This window comes from Pseudorasbora parva, chromosome 15 (genome assembly GCF_024679245.1).
Source record: "Pseudorasbora parva isolate DD20220531a chromosome 15, ASM2467924v1, whole genome shotgun sequence".
Lineage (NCBI taxonomy): Eukaryota > Metazoa > Chordata > Actinopteri > Cypriniformes > Gobionidae > Pseudorasbora > Pseudorasbora parva.
The window spans coordinates 32,717,082-32,735,890 of record NC_090186.1 but is presented as its reverse complement, the minus strand read 5'-3'; the positions used below and the strand labels follow the sequence as shown (position 1 = coordinate 32,735,890).

The 18,809-nt window shown below is 45.4% G+C and overlaps 1 protein-coding gene across 1 annotated transcript in view; it reads left to right on the top strand.

The window, feature by feature from the left end:
* Positions 1-1,464: 1,464 nt before the first annotated feature.
* Positions 1,465-18,809, top strand: part of LOC137041473 (adhesion G protein-coupled receptor F4-like) — a 39,366-nt gene continuing 22,021 nt past the window's right edge. Inside the window, exon 1 of the mRNA XM_067417825.1 lies at positions 1,465-1,585. The gene's annotated coding sequence lies outside the window, so the exon portion shown is untranslated. The remainder of the gene's footprint in view (positions 1,586-18,809) is intronic.

The window sequence follows — 18,809 nt, the reverse complement described above, 5'->3', positions numbered from 1 at the left end:
ACTCCCTCAATAATTTGTCATTGTAGTGCAAGTGTTACCATACAGGAGGTATGAAAGTGTTTTTGGACATTTTCTTTAAACAATTTGACAAAATGTAGATGCATTTTTAAAATCTTAGTTTTCTGGGGGGGTTTTTGTGTTTAAAAAATGTTGATAATGTCCTTTGTTGGTTCTTATTCTTCTAGTATACACTCACCTAAAGGATTATTAGGAACACCTGTTCAATTTCTCATTAATGCAATTATCTAATAAACCAATCACATGGCAGTTGCTTCAATGCATTTACGGGTGTGGTCCTGGTCAAGACAATCTCATGAACTCCAAACTGAATGTCAGAATGGGAAAGAAAGGTGATTTAAGCAATTTTGAGCATGGCATGGTTGTTGGTGCCAGGCCGGCCGGTCTGAGTATTTCACAATCTGCTCAGTTACTGGGATTTTCATGCACAACTATTTCTAGGATTTACAAAGAATGGTGTGAAAAGGGAAAAACATCCAGTATGCAGCAGTCCTGTGGGCAAAAATGCCTCGTTGATGCTAGAGGTCAGAGGAGAATGGGCTAACTGATTCAAACTGCTAGAAGAGCAACTTTGACTGAAATAACCACTCATTACAACCGAGGTATGCAGCAAAGCATTTGTGAAGCCACAACACACAACCTCGAGGCGGAAAGGATACAACAGCAGAAGACCCCACCGGGTACCACTCATCTCTGCTACAAATAGGAAAAGAGGCTACAATTGGCACAAGCTCACAAAAATTGGACAGTTGAAGACTATAAAAATGTGGCCTGGTGTGATAAGTCTCGATTTCTGTTGAGACATTCAGGTGGTAGAGTCAGAATTTGGCATAACAGAATGAGAACATGGATCCATCATGCCTTGTTACCACTGTGCAGGCTGGTGGTGGTGGTGTAATGGTGTGGGGGATGTTTTCTTGGCACACTTTAGGCCCCTTAGTGCCATTTGGGCATTGTTTAAAGGCCCTTTATGACCGATGTCCTCTGATGGGTAATTCCAGCAGGATAATACACCATGTCAAAAAGCTTCAATCATTTCAAATTGATTTCTTGAACATGAGAATGAGTTTACTGTACTAAAGTGGCCCCCACAGTCACCAGATCTCAACCCAATAGAGCATCTTTGGGATGTGGTGGAGCTTCGTGCCCTGGACGTGCATCCCACAAATCTCCATCCGCAAGATGCTATCCTATCAATATGGGCCAACATTTCTAAAGAACGCTGTCAATACCTTGTTAAATCAATGCCATGTAGAATAAAGGCAGTTCTGAAGGCGAAAGGGGGTCAAACACGGTATTAGTAGGGTGTTCCTAATAATCCTTTAGGTGAGTGTCAATGTTGATGATGTTAGACACAAGATGTCTATCAAGTTCTTCAGTGTTTATATTTGTATGTACATTACATTTGTTTCCCCCATAGATACAGATGAATGTCGGTTTGTTCCATCTGTATGTGGCCCAGATTCCAACTGCACAAATGAAATAGGAAGTTACAATTGCTCATGTTTGGATGGATTCACTGCAACAAACTCAAATCTCACCATCAGCATCAATAACAGATGTAGAGGTACATTTTATATTCAGATTTGTATACTAACTCTCTGTATTAAATGGATAGCTCTAGACTTCACTTCTTAGTGGTCATTAGAGTTTAGGCATCCTCATAATTAAGTCTTTAACTGGCAGTAAGAAATTAGACAGATTTAAATTTCTTTCTAAACCGATCAATGTAATTTTTCAATTAGTTTGCTGCATGGTTGAAAATATGCAACACATATAATTTTTTTTAAATAAATAAAAAAACAGCATTTTATTATATTAACGAGCCCCTATTATACATTTTTGAAAATTACCTTTCATGTAGTGTGTAAAGTCCTATTCGGACTGGATTAGATTAACATGAGGACGTGGGGGTAAAGTAATTATTACCAGAAGTTCTTGGTGATTTTAGTCCCGTCCAAATGTGCCATCTCGGTAATCATTACGGAAAATAGCCCTATTCGGACTGGATTAGATTAACATGGGGACGTGGGGGTAAAGTAATTATTACCAGAGGTTCTCTGTGATTTTAGTCCCGTCCAAATGTGCCATCTCAGTAGTCATTACGGACAATGTCAGTAAAGATTACCAAGACTCTTACCTTCTGTAAAAAGGTCCGGAAAAATGACCTGGGGTAATACTAATCCGGTTCGAATAGACCCGCTGTAAAAATGTGAGGTAAAATTCCATCATTTCCTTTTTAAAACTTTAAAGCTTTTTTAAAAAACGCATTTTGCGAGATTTGAGGCGCTTGAAGCATTCGGTTGCGTTGTAGGTGGAGGGACAACTCTGTGGCAAACCTCTAGTATTTTCATTTAAAACAAAAGATCAAAAGCACTTATTAGAGGCACAACACTTATTTTAGCTCTAGGAAAGTGTCTATTACCAACACAATCCAATCAGAACCGTTAGTCTGGATCTAACTGTTTATTAAAACGAACATTATATTGTAGACGGAGTTCAGACTGGTGCTCATGTTGTGTTTGCTCACAAGATAACAGCAACGTCATACGCACATGACGACACGGAGGTTACCCTGCTGTGTAAAGCGAGTTACTCCTCCCACTTCTGCTAGTTCCCTTTCGAAAGGGAACTCGCACTGCGTCAGCTGACGCTACGGGGAACGCCTTCAGCGTGACAGGTGTCTGAAATCGCTATCAAATCACAATCCTACTGACCGTCGGCAGCTGGTGATGTCATCACCGTGCGACCAGGAAGTATAAAAAGGCACCGTGCCAACATGACAACATCCTTTCGTCTTCAGGGACTGTTTTGTCTGGTTCGCTAGAAAGTCTTTCTAAAGTGGAATGAAGTGCACACGCAAAGTGAAGGGAGCGTACAGGAAGTGCGCTGATCCGTGTCCCAGGTTTCTCACGCCTGGGGACACGCACACCCTTTGTGTGCTCTGCCTGGGGGAAGAGCACGCGCGGGAGGTTCTCGAGGGGGCTTCCTGCGCAAACTGCGAGCGTTTTTCCGACTGAGGACGCTCCGCTCTCGCTTGGCCTTCTACTCGAGGGAAGAAGAGCCAGCATTTGGGAGCGGTCCCGCTCATGCCGAGGCTGAGCGGCGCCGTTTGTCCTGGGGCTCCCAGATGGATCTGGCTCATCGTCTGGGGAACACAGTGCTCGCGGACGATCAGCCAGGTCGCGAGAGCAGGCGGACGGAGGAGGAGTCGGATGGAGACTCCTCCTCTTCTTCAGCCCGTGCTTTTCCAGTTGGCCTACCCCCTGATGCGATGGCTGAGTGGCGCACCACGGATCTCTCTCTCCGGGCGGCCAAACAACATAGCAGTCGCCATCGGACGGTCGATGGCGGCTAGGGTCACCACGGAGGAGGCATCGGTGGATAAACTTGGTGGGCATCGGGGTGAAAGAAAAGGCTTTTCTCCTCGATGCCCCGGTCTCGCCCTCTGGGTTTTTCGGCACCTCCGTCGAGGCGGTGGTGGGAAAGTTCAGAGAGGCGAGGGCGCGCTCAGCGGCGTATAGAACGTGTATTCCGCTGAGGTCTGGGGCGGCGCCCAGGCAGGAGGGTGTCCATGGCCCATCAAGATCCAAGGATCATCAAAAAAAAAAAAAAAAAAAGGGCCAACGCAGTAGCGTGGCCTCTCGTGCGCCCCCTCCGTGGAGGAGTAGGACGTGGAAGAGGAGGAGGGACATCGGGGAGATCCGCTTCCAGCGCCCAAAGCGAGGTGGTGAGTCTCCGCCCCCGAGGGCGCGGAAGTGATGTTGTGTCCCCTCCTTTGTTGTTCTGTTGTTTTTCTTTTTTCTCCCCGGGCACGCTTTACACCAGGCCGCGCGGGCTGATGATGAGCGGAGGTGAGACTCTGACAAAAGCCTGCCAGGCCGGTGTGTGCTCTGCCCGCACACAGTGCATCGTCTCTGGGAAAAGCGGGATTTCGCGGCCGCCTCCTCGGCCTTACATGTGAGAATAAAGCGCCCCGCCCTCAGGTTAGTGCGCCGAAGCATGCATGTTACATGAAGCGATGAGGCACTGAAAACAGCGGGTGAGTCCCCTTTTAGGGCAAACATTCTTCTTTTTTGCCGTATGTTTGGACTCTATGCTTCCCTGAGGGATATTTTGTCTACAAAAGATGAAGAAAAGAATGTAACAGTTGGAGAAGTGGGCCTGTAGTTCCCCGGTAAAGGTGGCTAGAACGGTGTTTGTATAAACACAGTGTGTTTATGTAGGCTGTATGTTTGCTAGTGTAGCAACAGTAGTTTATAAGGCTGTTTCTCTTCTGGATATGTGTAATATGAGCAGTTGAGGCCACCGCACATGCCGCGGGCATGTAGCGGCGATATAAACTGACGTATGTTCTCCTGGCGAATGGTTTTTAGCTGTAGCCACCTCTGGGTAGCGTTGGCACCTCTGCTAGTGAAATATCTAGATGAATTTGTGAGGTTAGGCTAGCGCATGAACTACAGTAAGGTCTGTCCCAGTCCTTTTTAGGGCCGTTGTTGTGGGATTATCAGACCGATGCTAGTGCATCAGGTTGGCCTAGGCTGTTGATGGGATGACGGTGGCGTCGTGCGGTGGCATATCGCCCTGGCAGTTGCCCCGGGCTCCTGTCGGTATCCCCGCAGGGGCTTTGTTTCCCTACCCGGCCTCCCCGTAGTAGGGTCGTCCGGCCAATGCCCACCCCCCTTCTGCATTTGGGGGTTGTTATTAATGCAAAAAGGTGTATAGCAGAATGAATCGCGACTCAGCCAGTGGTCGTGGGGACGGGGTAGGCGTCTCTGCGCGGTGCGCAGTCAGACTGGTTTTGCTAGCCCCGCCCCCCAGAGCTAGTGCGGCCGCCACTTCTGGGCGGCCCCCCGGCTTGGTTCAGGGAATGGCCGGTTGTGTGTGTTCAATATATTTCACTTTTTGCTCTGTGTCTTCTGCTTCACCTTTTAGGCTCGGGTCGAGCTGTACTTCGCAACCATCTGAAAGCATCGGTTGGTAGGATGCTCCCCTGGAGTCGAAACACTGTCACGGCTGACGCCCTTGCGCGGACGGCGGACCGCTGGACGACCAGACGGCCGCCCTGGAGGCAGGTGGCGTAAGTTGTACTCCCCTCGCTTTAAAGGGTTCAAGGCGTTTTATGCTGAGTGCACTGCTGTGGGCATTGTGTTTTAGGTCCACGCTGGTAGGCGCTGCCTGAGAGACTGCGCCGTCGCAGAAGGCTGCTATGGGCCGCTGGGGCGGACCGACTATAGAAGGCGGGCTGGCGGGAGACGCCAGCCGAGGCAGTCCGGGCAGTTAACTCTGGGTCAGGTGGTAGGCCTCAGTAGGCCTCCCTGCGGGTGAGTTCCGACATCGTGGCCCATGTGAGCGGGGAGGGTTCTCCCCAACGATGTCGGCTGCAGCAGAAACCTTGTCATAAGTAGGCCCCTAACGGCCTCCCTGTGGATGAGTCCCCAGGTAGTGACTGGATACCCAGTCCTCATCAGCCAGCAGACAGCCACTGTCAGCCCGACTCTAAGGGCTCGCAGAGTTTCAGCAAGCCTCACATGGCGTCCCATGAGGGGGTGACCTAGGGTTCCGACCATTGGTTGACAGGATCTAGGCCGCTTTAGGCCTCCTGTAGGGTGTGCCCCGGTTCCCAGGTCTTGCGACAGTGTGCGTGGGTGCTAGCCAGGCGGCTAGCATAGTCTGCTATCTGGGACGGGCCGCTGCAGGCCGTCCTATGGTCGTTTCCCGGCCCTGCGGGGTTTCCGGTGGGATTTGCCATCGGATAAGCACCGTATGTCACCAATCTAATAGGGAACTGCCATTCGGCAATAGGCCTCTCCAGGCCGCCCTAAAAGGACCGGACTGTACGTGGCATCAAACAGGCCTCCCTGGAGGCGAGCCCCGGGAACACAATAGCTCCCGACAGTTTGCACGTTGGCTGGCAGGAAGTAGGCCGTTCTAGGCCACCTGAGGGTGAGCCCCCGAGCTGGGACGCTCGGTAGGCCAGTGTATTATGCTGTCAGGCCTCTTCGGGCCTTTTTGGGAGGGGATTCCCGGACCAGGTCTCGGTGACAAGCTAGCCATTAGCATAGGTGGCTTCTGGCGTTATAGCCTCATGAGCCCCTGAGGAACCAGTAAAGCCACCTTCCTGCGGCTCTTAACAGCTAGCACTAACGGTGCCAGGTAGAAGCGCCTCCTGGCCTCCCTGGAGGGGAAACGGTTCCCCTAAGCGGGAATGTAGAACTGGCTTTGGGCTGACAGCTAGCGGCTGCCTGCCGTTGGGTCCCGGCCTGGGCCGGTATAACTCAGTGGCGGGCTCGTGCCCTAGCACAACGAGACTCCGTTTCTGCTGCGCAGTCCCTTCAGGACAGGGAACTGGCTAGCCTACAGCATGGTTTACCTACCAAGCTGGCTTAAGAGCTCCCCTCATTGAGGGTCGTCTGCGAGCTTACGGCCGCTTGAGTCTGATCAGACGGGCAGGCCCCCCTCGGGGCCTCCCGGGTAGATCAGTCCATAGGCCTTTTTAGGCCTCCTGAGCACCCCTGTAATAAATGTGCTCAGTAGATCCTAGGATCGAGCAGAAGAGACTCCCCTCGATGGCAAGGGTAAGAAGCACTAAGCTGAGTACTGCTCTCCAGGATTCCCGTCTCCGAGTTCCGGTCTGAGGAGGACATTGCCACTTTGCAGTCCCTCAGTCTGGATGCTCATAAGTAGAGCGATGTCCGGAGGCTCTGTTTTGACAGACAGGGTTGGCCAAGCTGGGGTGTCCCACAGAAGTGATGCCAGGTGAGGCCTCCCTGGTGGCATTCGGTGAAGGGTTTCCCGAATTAGTGACGGCTGGTGGCGCCCTCGGGTCCCCTAGCCACATTCCCTTAAGGGACTCCTTCCTTCGAAAGTAGTAGGTCCCAGGCCCTCGAGCAAGCCGAGAGTAGGAAACCTCAGTAAAACTTGTTTAGGTTCTCTCTTAGGCATATAGCTTGGGCTATGACCGTAGGGAATGATGTCACTGGCAGCCTGTGTGGCTAGAGGGGGAGTGGTTCAGACTTTCCGCGAACACTCGTCCAGGCAGTTCTCACTGCCAGTAAGGGGCGTGCACTCCCCTCAGCATGGCGGCATGGGTATATCGTTCCCCGTAGCGTCAGCTGACGCAGCGCGAGTTCCCTTTCGAAAGGGAACGTCCCCGGTTACGTATGTAACCTTAGTTCCCTGAGAACAGGGAACGAGACGCTGCGTCACATGGCCATGCTTCAAGGTGTGCCTGCCCACAGTCCCTTCAGACGAAGCGGATGTTGTCATGTTGGCACGGTGCCTTTTTATACTTCCTGGTCGCACGGTGATGACATCACCAGCTGCCGACGGTCAGTAGGATTGTGATTTGATAGCGATTTCAGACACCTGTCACGCTGAAGGCGTTCCCCGTAGCGTCAGCTGACGCAGCGTCTCGTTCCCTGTTCTCAGGGAACTAAGGTTACATACGTAACCGGGGACGTTTTACTGAGATGTCTTAATCCCGTGCGAATTGACCATTAATATTACAGACGTCCTGAGGTAAAATTACTTTACCCCGACGTCCCCATGTTAATCTAATCCCGTCCGAATAGGGCTAATGTCAGTGAAGATTACTGAGAGTTTTACCTTCTGTAAAAAGGTCAGGAAGACCTTCTTTTTTTAAATCCTCGACTAAGGATTTAGACATTCGAATCAGAATTGTCGAATCTTTCTATAGTCGACCGATAGTTGAATCCTCTATGTGTATGTGTGAATGGGTTGGGAGGGGCACGACACTTGTCAGCAGAAGGGTAAAACTATTTTTATTTTCCTTTACACACTGCACACAGCAACAACTTATTAAATTTAATTATTTAATAAAGCGACCAAAACTGCCTGCCAACTGACAGACAAACTGGCAATGGCTTTTTTATTTAGGTTTAAATAAAAAATAATGTGGTGAATAAACATTCGTAAACCGTTTTCTCACAACATGTTAAAGCCGCGATCGAATTACAGAACATCACACAAGTATATAAAAGAACATTTTGATAAATAAAATGAAATACCTGCCTAGAGAGGAAAAGAACACTTTGAGTGTGTTTGCTTGTATGTTCTTAAGCCGGAGACACACTGCAAGTGTGACGCGAGCATGGCGTTTCTGTTGCGTGTCAGCTGCGGGCGGCTGCCTGGCGTTTTCTTATGGCGTTATTTCCCTGTCAAATGTCGAGAGCGCTTTATTGTAGCGCGAAAGTACATTAATATAGTGCGCAAGTGCGAATCTCTCTGCTCGTGCGCGGAATATAATGCGCGAGCACAAATCTCTCTCTGCTCGCGCCCAGAATGTAATGTGCCGAGCGCGAATCTCCCTGCTCGTGCGCGAGAACTCTGCTTGCGCTCTTAGATACGCTGCTCTTGTTAGAATGTTCTCTGGGCTCACTCAGAGAATATGCCTGCACTTAAAACGTGTCCAGTGCAATCGCAAATCTCTCCTCTTCGCTTAAACTAAGCCTGTATGTGCACAGACTGTGTTCCGTGCGCTTGCAAGAAGAGAAAAACTCTTCTTTACGGTTTCGATCTCTTTGCTCTTGGCATAAACGCCATCAAAACGGCAACATCCAATCAGAAATAGGCTTCAATGACTGACCAATGAAAACACGACATCGTACATGAACTCTTATATTGAACCCCACATGGAATCAGAATCACTTGAGTTCAGTGACTTCAATAAAGATGAGTGAGATGGATCCGCCAAATCGATGATATTTTTGTTTTTATGTAAAATAGGCCTATGTCAAATATATCTTAGAAATGTCTGGGAAGAGGGCGATTGGATTATTTTACATATTAACCTAGACTGTCTACTCTAGCCTATCTGCACAGCCACTTTGTTCACACTACAGGTGCCATGCCCATTTGAAAGTGAGATTTTTGAGCCAAATGGATTTAAATGCAGATTCCAAAAGGCAAAAATAATTAAAATCTTAACAAAATGCCCCCTAATAGATATAATCAGAGCCGAACAGCCCTATACGCTCACTACGCAAGCTGCGTAGGGCCCCGCAATTTACTCAAGGCCCCGCCTCCCCCTCGTGTCAAAGCGCGTCAATCAATGTCAAACACTGATGATAAAATTAAGCGGAATTATCCTTCTGGCCATGCAAAGAAGGAAAAAACACCACGACAGCGAATTTCAGGAACAGCAATCAGGTAAACTTGTGTTCTCTCCTCTCCAAGTTTGATGTCAGCAAATAACAGTAAAGTTAAGTTGATGTGCATTCTGGACAGGCAAGCTATGCATCTCTTGGTCTGTCTAGCTAGCTAATGCCAGCCGCTTTCAGGGCTGTGTTCTGTGTCTTTGTGCTTGAGAAATACAATTTTAAATAACGTTTTTTTTTTTTCTTTTCTTTTTTCCGGATAAACGGCAACAGTGTTTGTTTACTGCAGCTCGGAAAAGATCCGCGTCGCGCAAGAACATGCGTTCATATGCGCGTGCACAAAATGAAATGTGTATTTTCCAGCAGAAATATCTCTGTGGATACCAGGCATGATGGTCCTCCTCCTCATCATAAGTGCACATATTCTACATAAGACAATGATTATCTAGTCAATGTTTAGTTACAACTCTAAACTACTGCACAAATTATGCAAGATGGAAAGCAATGTATTGACAATTTGACATTGGTTGAATATAGATTTATAGGCTATATTGAATGTAAAATGTTGATATTAATTAGCTGGACATACTGGTCAATATGGATGCACATCCCTCCGTAAATAATAACAATAAATCAAATATTGCTTTAACATGCATAATATAAAACACAGTAGCATCCTATGGCAAGCCATTTTAGTTTTTTTTATTCACAAATTATGCAGTTTTAATGTCAATAAATAAATGTTCACTATTTACAATATGAATTCTTGATATAAGGTATGGAATTTTTACAAGTAACATAATGTCTTTTTGATATCAGGGATTACATGTTCATGTCACAGGCCGGAGCGGACCGCCACTTAGCGCTCCTCCCGCTCCTCCCTTAGTTTCCACCCCGAGGAGGTCCCGGAAACACCCCAATGACCAGACAGACGAGGACGGTTAAGTTAAAACCAATATTTATTAATTTAAAAGAGATTTATGGGAAAGGGGAAGGAGAAATACTACAAAGGGGGACACCAGTCCTCCTGGACTGGGGCCTTGGGATCTGAGTCGCTCCTGATTTTCGACAGATTTTCCCGGTCTCTTCTCTCTCTTCTTCGTACAAGCCGAGTTTTGCAGGTGACTACGCAGGCGGTACACTGGGCTCTCAGCTTTGGGCATACAGGTGAGTATACAGGCGGTACACTGGGCTCTTAGCTTTGGGCATACAGGTGAGTATGCAGGCGGTACACTGGGCTCTTAGCTTTGGGCGTGCAGGTGAGTATACAGGACAGTACACTGGGCTCTTAGCTTGAGACGTACAGATGAGTATACAGGACCGTACACTGGGCTCTTAGCTTTGGACGTGCAGGTGAGTATACAGGACAGTACACTGGGCTCTTAGCTTTGGACGTACAGATGAGTATACAGGACCGTACACTGGGCTCTTAGCTTTGGACGTGCAGGTGAGTATACAGGACCGTACACTGGGCTCTTAGCTTTAGACGTGCAGGTGAGTATACAGGACCGTACACTGGGCTCTTAGCTTTGGACGTGCAGGTGAGTATACAGGACAGTACACTGGGCTCTTAGCTTTGGACGTACAGATGAGTATACAGGACCGTACACTGGGCTCTTAGCTTTGTAGTCAGACAGATGTCGGCTTTAGTGCTTCCTCTGATGCAGGGCTTTCTCTTCGACCTAAGGAGGGATCGCTGACAACGTTTGCACAGCACAACACTATAATTCTTCAGGTGGACACACATCAAAAGAAAGACTCACCCACTGTACTCCACACACACTCACAGTGAATTAGGGTCAGGATCACCACGTTGGGCCGGGAAATAAGTCCTGGATAGTAGAAAGGGCCAGTGCAGAGGATGACCATATGAAAACGTCAAGACCACGATCTTTCAGCACGCTCCTTCCTCTTTTCAATACGTTCCCAATGACTTCTTAATGTAAACAATCTCTTCAAGGCAGTAACAATACATATCAACACAGTTGTTTCAACAACGAATGCTTCAAACACTTAGCTCATGTTTTCTTCAGCCCAGTACTTTGTTCTCACTTCGCCCAGTCTGTATCATCCGCCTCAAGACTTCCCCCTGATTCACCGATCGCTCCGTCTCACCCACCGCGATCGCCCAAATCAACTTCACTCACCCTGCAGCATTGGCCCGAATCAACTTCACCCCCCCGCCCCCGTTTGCCGGAATCAACTCCACCGCTTGCCCGAATCAACTCTTCTCTCCTGTTCTCCCAGTACCTTCTTTATATGCCTCCTTTGCTCTAATTTGCCCAACCATCGATCGCCACGTCCATGCACACACCTGCTCCCAATAACACGCTCTTTTCGTTGTCTGGAGTTACCGGAACTGATCGTGTGTTCCATGTGCAATGGTCCGGGCGGACAATTTCCGCCATTTCAAGTTCCGCCCTTTTAAGTTCCGCCATTTTAAGTCACTCCGTGACATTCACTTGTACAAAAGTGAATGATTGATATCAACAATCATGTCATCACTCACAGAGATTCTTGATATCTGAATCACTAGTTTATTAAACATTACAAGAGCCAAGTCATAGTATAAATAGTATTTTATATTTGAAAATGTATAAAAGGAAATCTGGGGGAGCCAGTTTGAATGGGTCTGATGCAGCTTATACAATGTATCTATAATTTGCAAGTGCTATGCTTAAGTTTGTATGTAGAGGAGATGCTGGATCATCTGCCAGTACAAGCACAGACCCAGATGATCCACATCCAGCCTCAGCCAGTACTAGCTCAGACCCAGATGATCCACATCCAGCCTCAGTCAGTACTAGCACAGACCAAGATGGTCCACATCCAGCCTCAGCCAGTACTAGCACAGACCCAGATGATCCACATCCAGCCTCAGCCAGTACTAGCACAGACCCAGATGATCCACATCCAGCCTCAGCCAGTACTAGCACAGACCCAGATGATCCACATCCAGCCTCAGCCAGTACTAGCACAGACCCAGATGATCCACATCCAGCCTCAGCCAGTACTAGCACAGACCCAGATGATCCACATCCAGCCTCAGCCAGTACTAGCACAGACCCAGATGATCCACATCCAGCCTCAGCCAGTACTAGCACAGACCCAGATGATCCACATCCAGCCTCAGCCAGTACTAGCACAGACCCAGTACAGCCAGATTCACCAACAGTAAAGCCGTCTTCAGCAAGTACTATCTTAAGATTCTATAGAAAATACTCTTCAATAAATATTGTTTGTTTAAACCTCATTCTTTGACTGTTTTGTTCAAAGGAGGGAGGATTGTATTGGGAGCACTAAGGTGTCAGGTGTAACTGCATGGCAATGTCAAATGGTTTAAATAGCTCATGGGTCAGGTAAGAGGGCCCCTTAGCAGAATTTTGCTTAGGGCCCCAGGGAGTTCAGGATCGGCTCTGGATATAATATAATAATATATAATGTAATAATAGATAAGGGGGGCAAAATGCCCCAGTAAAATTATGTTATATCAAACACAAATGCAACAGAATAAAACTAATTAAAAATACTGACTACAAAATTAATGAAATCCATTTTGTTGGAAAATGTTATTGCAATTTGTGAATTAAGTTACCTTTTACCGCAAAAGTTGGCATAAATTTCGAAATAATCCACTGGCAGTAGCGGAACTAGACTTTTAGACTTTTAGACATTAAATATGTAACAATAAATAAGCACCCACAAGAGTAGATATCAGTGAAATTTCACAATTCTCAGCCTAATAATATAAATGTAAAACATTATTGAATACAAGTGAACAGTTGAAGTTGCAGGACACAGTGATTCAGGTACAGAAATTAAATAATCAAACATAATAACTGCATAATCTTCACTGTATATATTAAATATAGATAAATGCATGTTAAAACTAGCTAATAAAGTTTTTGTTGTTGTTGTTGTTCTTTGATTAACATGATAGACTGAATGATGTAGGCTATATGCTGTTGCGGTCACTTTAAGACCGAATGCACAATATTGAGTCTAATACCAGACACGCATTTTATTTGCAACTGTAGGCTAAGTGCATGTGGATTGTAGTGTTAAAACATTTGGGGATTTTTTTTCTTTCTATTCTAATGCATATAAGAATCTTTGAGAGAAGGATATAATTGAGAGCAAGATGTGAATTATTATGTGCAATTCAAGTTTTTCCAGAAAAAAGGTCTAATAACTACTTCATATCTGTTTAGTAGATTTTGAGCAAATGGTTTGATAATGTTTAAAATTATTTAGACACAGTGGACAGGCAGCCTTAAAACACAATAATGCAAATCCCCCCCCCCCCCCCCAAAAAAAAAAAACACTTATAAATATCACTTAAAGCTAAAGTGCATATTATTCGATTGTTATATTGTGATATATTATCGATGTTAAAATACCCATATACTGACATTGTCATATGTAGAAACTGTAAATATGAAATTCATTAGCTGATTTCTTTGCTAACTGTACAAATTGTCTCTTTATTGCTAAATGAATATTATTATTTCTATATTTGTTTTAAGTGACATCTGCACCCAACATATGAGTATGAGTTTGTCTGTATGTTCATACAGTGGTGCAAAACATACTTTAGCTTTAATGAATAAAGAACTCTATATGCTGGTTAGTAGTGGTCTGGTAGTTCTGTTCATTTGATACCTCATTGTTTGATTTATTAGTGCTAGTGCTGGCTTCTGCTGACAATCCAGCAGTAGTGGCTACAGGAAAACAATGCAATATATTAAGAGTCATCAGCAAGTCGATCAATCCACCACTAAATATCATGAAAATAAATAAATTAAACATATTATCAGTGTTAGGTAGTACTATTTATTACCCAAAGCGGTTCAATATCAAACAATAATATTCCATGTACGATGTCGCGGTTCTCTTCTTGCGAGCGCACGGAACACAGTCTGTGCACATACAGGCTTAGTTTAAACGAAGAGAAGAGATTCGCGATTGCACTGGACACGTTTTAAGTGCAGGCATATTCTCTGAGTGAGCCCAACAAAAATTCTAACAAGAGCAGCGTATCTGAGAGCGCACACAGTGTTCTCGCGCACGAGCAGGGAGATTCGCGCTCGGCACATTACATTCCGCGCGGGAGCAGAGAGATTCGCGCACTATATTAATGTACTTTCGCGCTACAATAATGCGCTCTCGACATTTGACAGGGAAATAACGCCATATTTTCTCTGTCTTTGCACACCTTTGCAAAATAGAATAGGACAATTATGTTTGTATGTCATTTTGACACGAATACATATTAAAGGGGGGGGGGGTGAAACACTCAGTTTCAGTCAGTGTCATGTCAATCTTGAGTACCTATAGAGTAGCATTGCATCCTGCATATCTCCGAAAAGTCTTTATTTTTTTTATAATTATATAAGAAAGATGCGCTGTTCCGAGTCTTTCCGAAAAAAGCAGAGCGGGTGGGGCGTATCGTGTGAGCGGAGCTAAATAATGACGTGTGTGCGCCGCTGTTTTGTGTTGAGTGCGTCGTAAAGCTGTGTCATCCCTAACAGCGGGAAAAAAACTTTATTCAAAATAAAAATATGGCTTTTAATCAGATACAGCCATACATCTATGATCCGGAATCAGACCCAGAGGCTGAAGTTGAACAGGAGCAGCAGCAAAAACGACTAGAGCAGGACGTCTCTATGTGGTACAAGTTATACACTAACTATATAATATGCTTAGCGGCTTGTGTTATTTACATATTTATACTTGAATTATATCGTCGTATTTTTGTCTTTGAAGGTGTACATGTGGGAAGTGCAGTTGTGCACGTGTGTGTGTGTGTGTTTACGCGTGGTTTGTGTAGACAAGTAAGCGGCAGGCTAGTGTTTACATAGAAAGACATGGAATAGTAGCGCATTTGAATGAAGAAGCGTGCTTATTTAGTTCAACATATTTCCCCACTCTTTGTGTATTGTTGTTTGGAGTGCTTTTACAATACACAAACATAAAGTTACACATATAGTGGCCAGCTAAACAAATGTACACGCACTACACATCGCATGCTCCATTGATCAATTAACTATACGTGATCATGTTTGGGCTACTTGATGAGCATAGGCAATAACACAGACATTTGAAGCAGTCTTACTCACAGCCTGCGGTTCTAACGTTGGGACCTTTATCGTTGGGACTGCTCCTTCCTTCAGCATTAGGCGATCGGAAAATCCGGTGTCGAGCTGGGCCTTGTTTATGAAACAGTCGGCACCGAAATGCAGTGAACAGACATAAACCATTGCGCAACTCAGTTGCTGATCCGGAAAAGCAAATTCCATCCACTGTTGCCTTAACGCGGGGTTTTTTGGCAATCAGTACAGGACTGTCTTGGTCTGGCAACCAAAAACGCACTTTTTTGGTGACATTGTTAGTTTCTTGAAGTCACATCACCTGTGTGTGCAGCTCAGCCTACGAGCCAGCGCTTTGATGGGCGTAGCCTGTTGCTTTCGCACTCTCCCTCTCTCTCTCACGCTCTTCCGGTAGAATTGCCCGTACGGCCCATACAAGGAAATTCCGAAACTTTAACGTCAAGTGGACCCATGATCGAAAAAAAATTGCACAACCTTATGACTAACCGGAAGTAGTATTTTTGACAAAGAAATACTCCCATCAAACGTCCACCTTAACTTTTGAAACTTTGTCTATGTTTAGTATAGGATTCCAAGTCTTTAACAGTGTAAAAAGATCAGTATGCATGAAACAGCATTTCACCCCCCCCCCCTTTAAGAAATAACATTTTCATGTTTGAAAGTCTATAGGTTAACATAATTGCAGATATAGGCCTAATTTTAATAATACAAAAATTATCGATTTAATATAGAACGAAATATTCTGCAGCCTATTTTGCTGCCAATACCATAGATATGTATGGTCAATAGGCTACTGCCGACGTTGTCTTTGCTTTATGAATAGGCAATATATTGATATTTAACATGAAGTAGGCCTATAGAGATTCCCAGTACATCAATAACAGCAGCAGTGCTGCGTTAGACACGCTTCTGGTGTGCAGAGAAAACACCACGCAGATGCCCGTGGCTAACACGCAACAGAAATGCCACGCTTGCAGAGTGTCTCTGGCTAGCCAGGGATACACTGTAAGCGTGGCGTGAGCGTCTCGGCTGTGTGGCGTGACCGTTTTTATTTCGGCTCCCATGTTAACCGGTTAGAACTTGCACACTGCCTGCGTGACACACGGCTCACGCATGCATACTTGAAATAGAAGAGACGCCTATATTTCACGCGACACGCAAGCGTGTTGGAAGCGTTTCCAGACAATATAGAATAGGAAAAGATGTTTATATGTAATTTTGACACAAATGCATATTAATAAATTACATTTTCATGTTTGAAAGTCTGTAGATTAACATAAATGCAGATATAGGCCTAATTGTAATAATAAAAAACAACATAATTATCTATTTTTAAATATTACACCTGTCAAAACAGAACAAAATATTCTGTAGCCTATTTTGCCGTCAATACCATAGATATGTATGGTCAATAGTTTACTGCCAACGTTGCTTTGCTGTATCAATAGGCAATATATTTAACATGAAGTAGGGCTTCCCAGTATATCAATAACAGCAGCAACGCTGCGTCAGACACGCTTCTGGTGTGCAAAGACAGAGAAAATGGCAGGCAGCTGCCCCGCGGCTGACACGCAACAGAAATGCCACGCTTACGGTACTCTTGCAGTGTGTCTCCGGGGGTGAAGGACGCGAGGGACACCGGACGCGATGCTCAGCGTCCCGCCTCATGTATCTCACAACGCCACCTGATGCGTACATTACAAGGCAAGCTCAATTTTGAATTGACCTGAAGAAGAGCTGCACGATGAGTGTATCTTGTAGCACAGGGTTAAATCAGTGTGTACATTGACATTTTGAGGGAAGTATTATATAAATTTAATATAAACCTTGAAATGGCGTTCTGCGCGGCACGGTGCTGAGCTTCGCTTAGAGATCGCGAAGGCCCAGTGCGATCTCAGCGCCCTTAAAGGTGTTTCAGAATATATATAATTTCAAAATCAACTTAAATTGGAAAATCACATTCCACTATTCATAATAAAAACTACTGAAATATTATGTAATATTGTTACCATATTATTTAAAGTAGATACTGTGTAATATTTTTACATTGTAGATGTGTGTATTGAAATTGTGTTATTAAATTACAAAATGTATGTAATTGTTGTATATTTGTTGTAATTGTTCAGTTTGCGTCTCAAATCAGCGCTGATCACACAAGTTACTTTAGTTACTCACTTTCTGACATGAGTGACAGTCCCTCCGAATAGAAATACACGCATGCCTTGAAGTATATGTTTTAACACCGTTCACTGAACCGAGACATGTTTTGCTGAGAGAACCGATGAACTCACGAGCAGCTGATACTGAGCAAGCGCGTGTAACTGAACGGGCAGCGATCCTCGGATCAGCAGGACAGAATCGAAAACCGTTTCTCTCGGACACGTTCAATACTGAGAACCGATGAGCAGAGCCTCGTCATAAACACAATGCTCTCCCAACTGCACTATTTTCCCGGCTCCAAAGGAGTTCCCACGGGACTTCAGCACGAGATTACAACTAGCCATCTAAAACAGGTGAATTTAAAGGGGGGGTGAAATGCTGTTTCATGCAAACTGATCTTTTTACACTGTTAAAGACTTGGAATCCCATACTAAACATGGACAAAGTTTCAAAAGTTAAGGTGGACCTTTGATGGGAGTATTTCTTAGTCAAAAATACTACTTCCGGTTAGTCATAAGTTTCGGCAAGTTTTTTGCGATCATGCGTCCCCTTTGACGTTAATGGGGGCGGAATCTCCTTGTATGGGCCTTACGGACAATTCTACCGGAAGAGCGTGAGAGAGAAAGAGGGAGAGAGCGAAAGTAACAGGCTACGCCCATCAAAGCGCTGGCTTGTAGGATGCGCTGCACAGGTGATGTGCACAATTACAATGTCACCAAAAAAGTGTGTGTTTGGTTGCCAGACCAAGACAGTCCTGCACAGATTCCCCAAAAACCCTGCGTTAAGGCAACAGTGGATGTAATTTGCTTTTCCGGATCAGCAACTGAGTTGCGCGAATGTTTATATCTGTTCGCTGCATTTCAGTGCCGACTGTTTCATAAACAAGGCCCAGCTCGACGCCGGATTTTCCCGATCGCCTAATGCTGAAGGATGGAGCAGTCCCAACGATAAAGGTCCCAACGTTAGAACCGCAGGCGATGAGTGAGACTGCTTCAAATGTCTGTGTTTTTGCCTATGCTCATCAAGTAGCCCAAACATGATCACGTATAGTTAGTTGATCAATGGAGCATGCGATGTGTAGTGCATGTACATTTGTTTAGCTGGCCACTATATGTGTAACTTTATGTTTGTGTATTGTAAAAGCACTCCAAACAACAATACACAAAGTGTGGGGAAATATGTTGAACTAAATAAGCACGCTTCTTCATTCAAATGCGCTACTATTCCGTGTCTTTCTATGTAAACACTAACTTAGCCTGCCGTGCAAAACCAGTCCGCTTACTAACGTCTACACAAACCACGCGTAAACACACACACACACGTGCACAACTGCACTTCCCACATGTACACCTTCAAAGACAAAAATACGACGATATAATTCAAGTATAAATATGTAAATAAC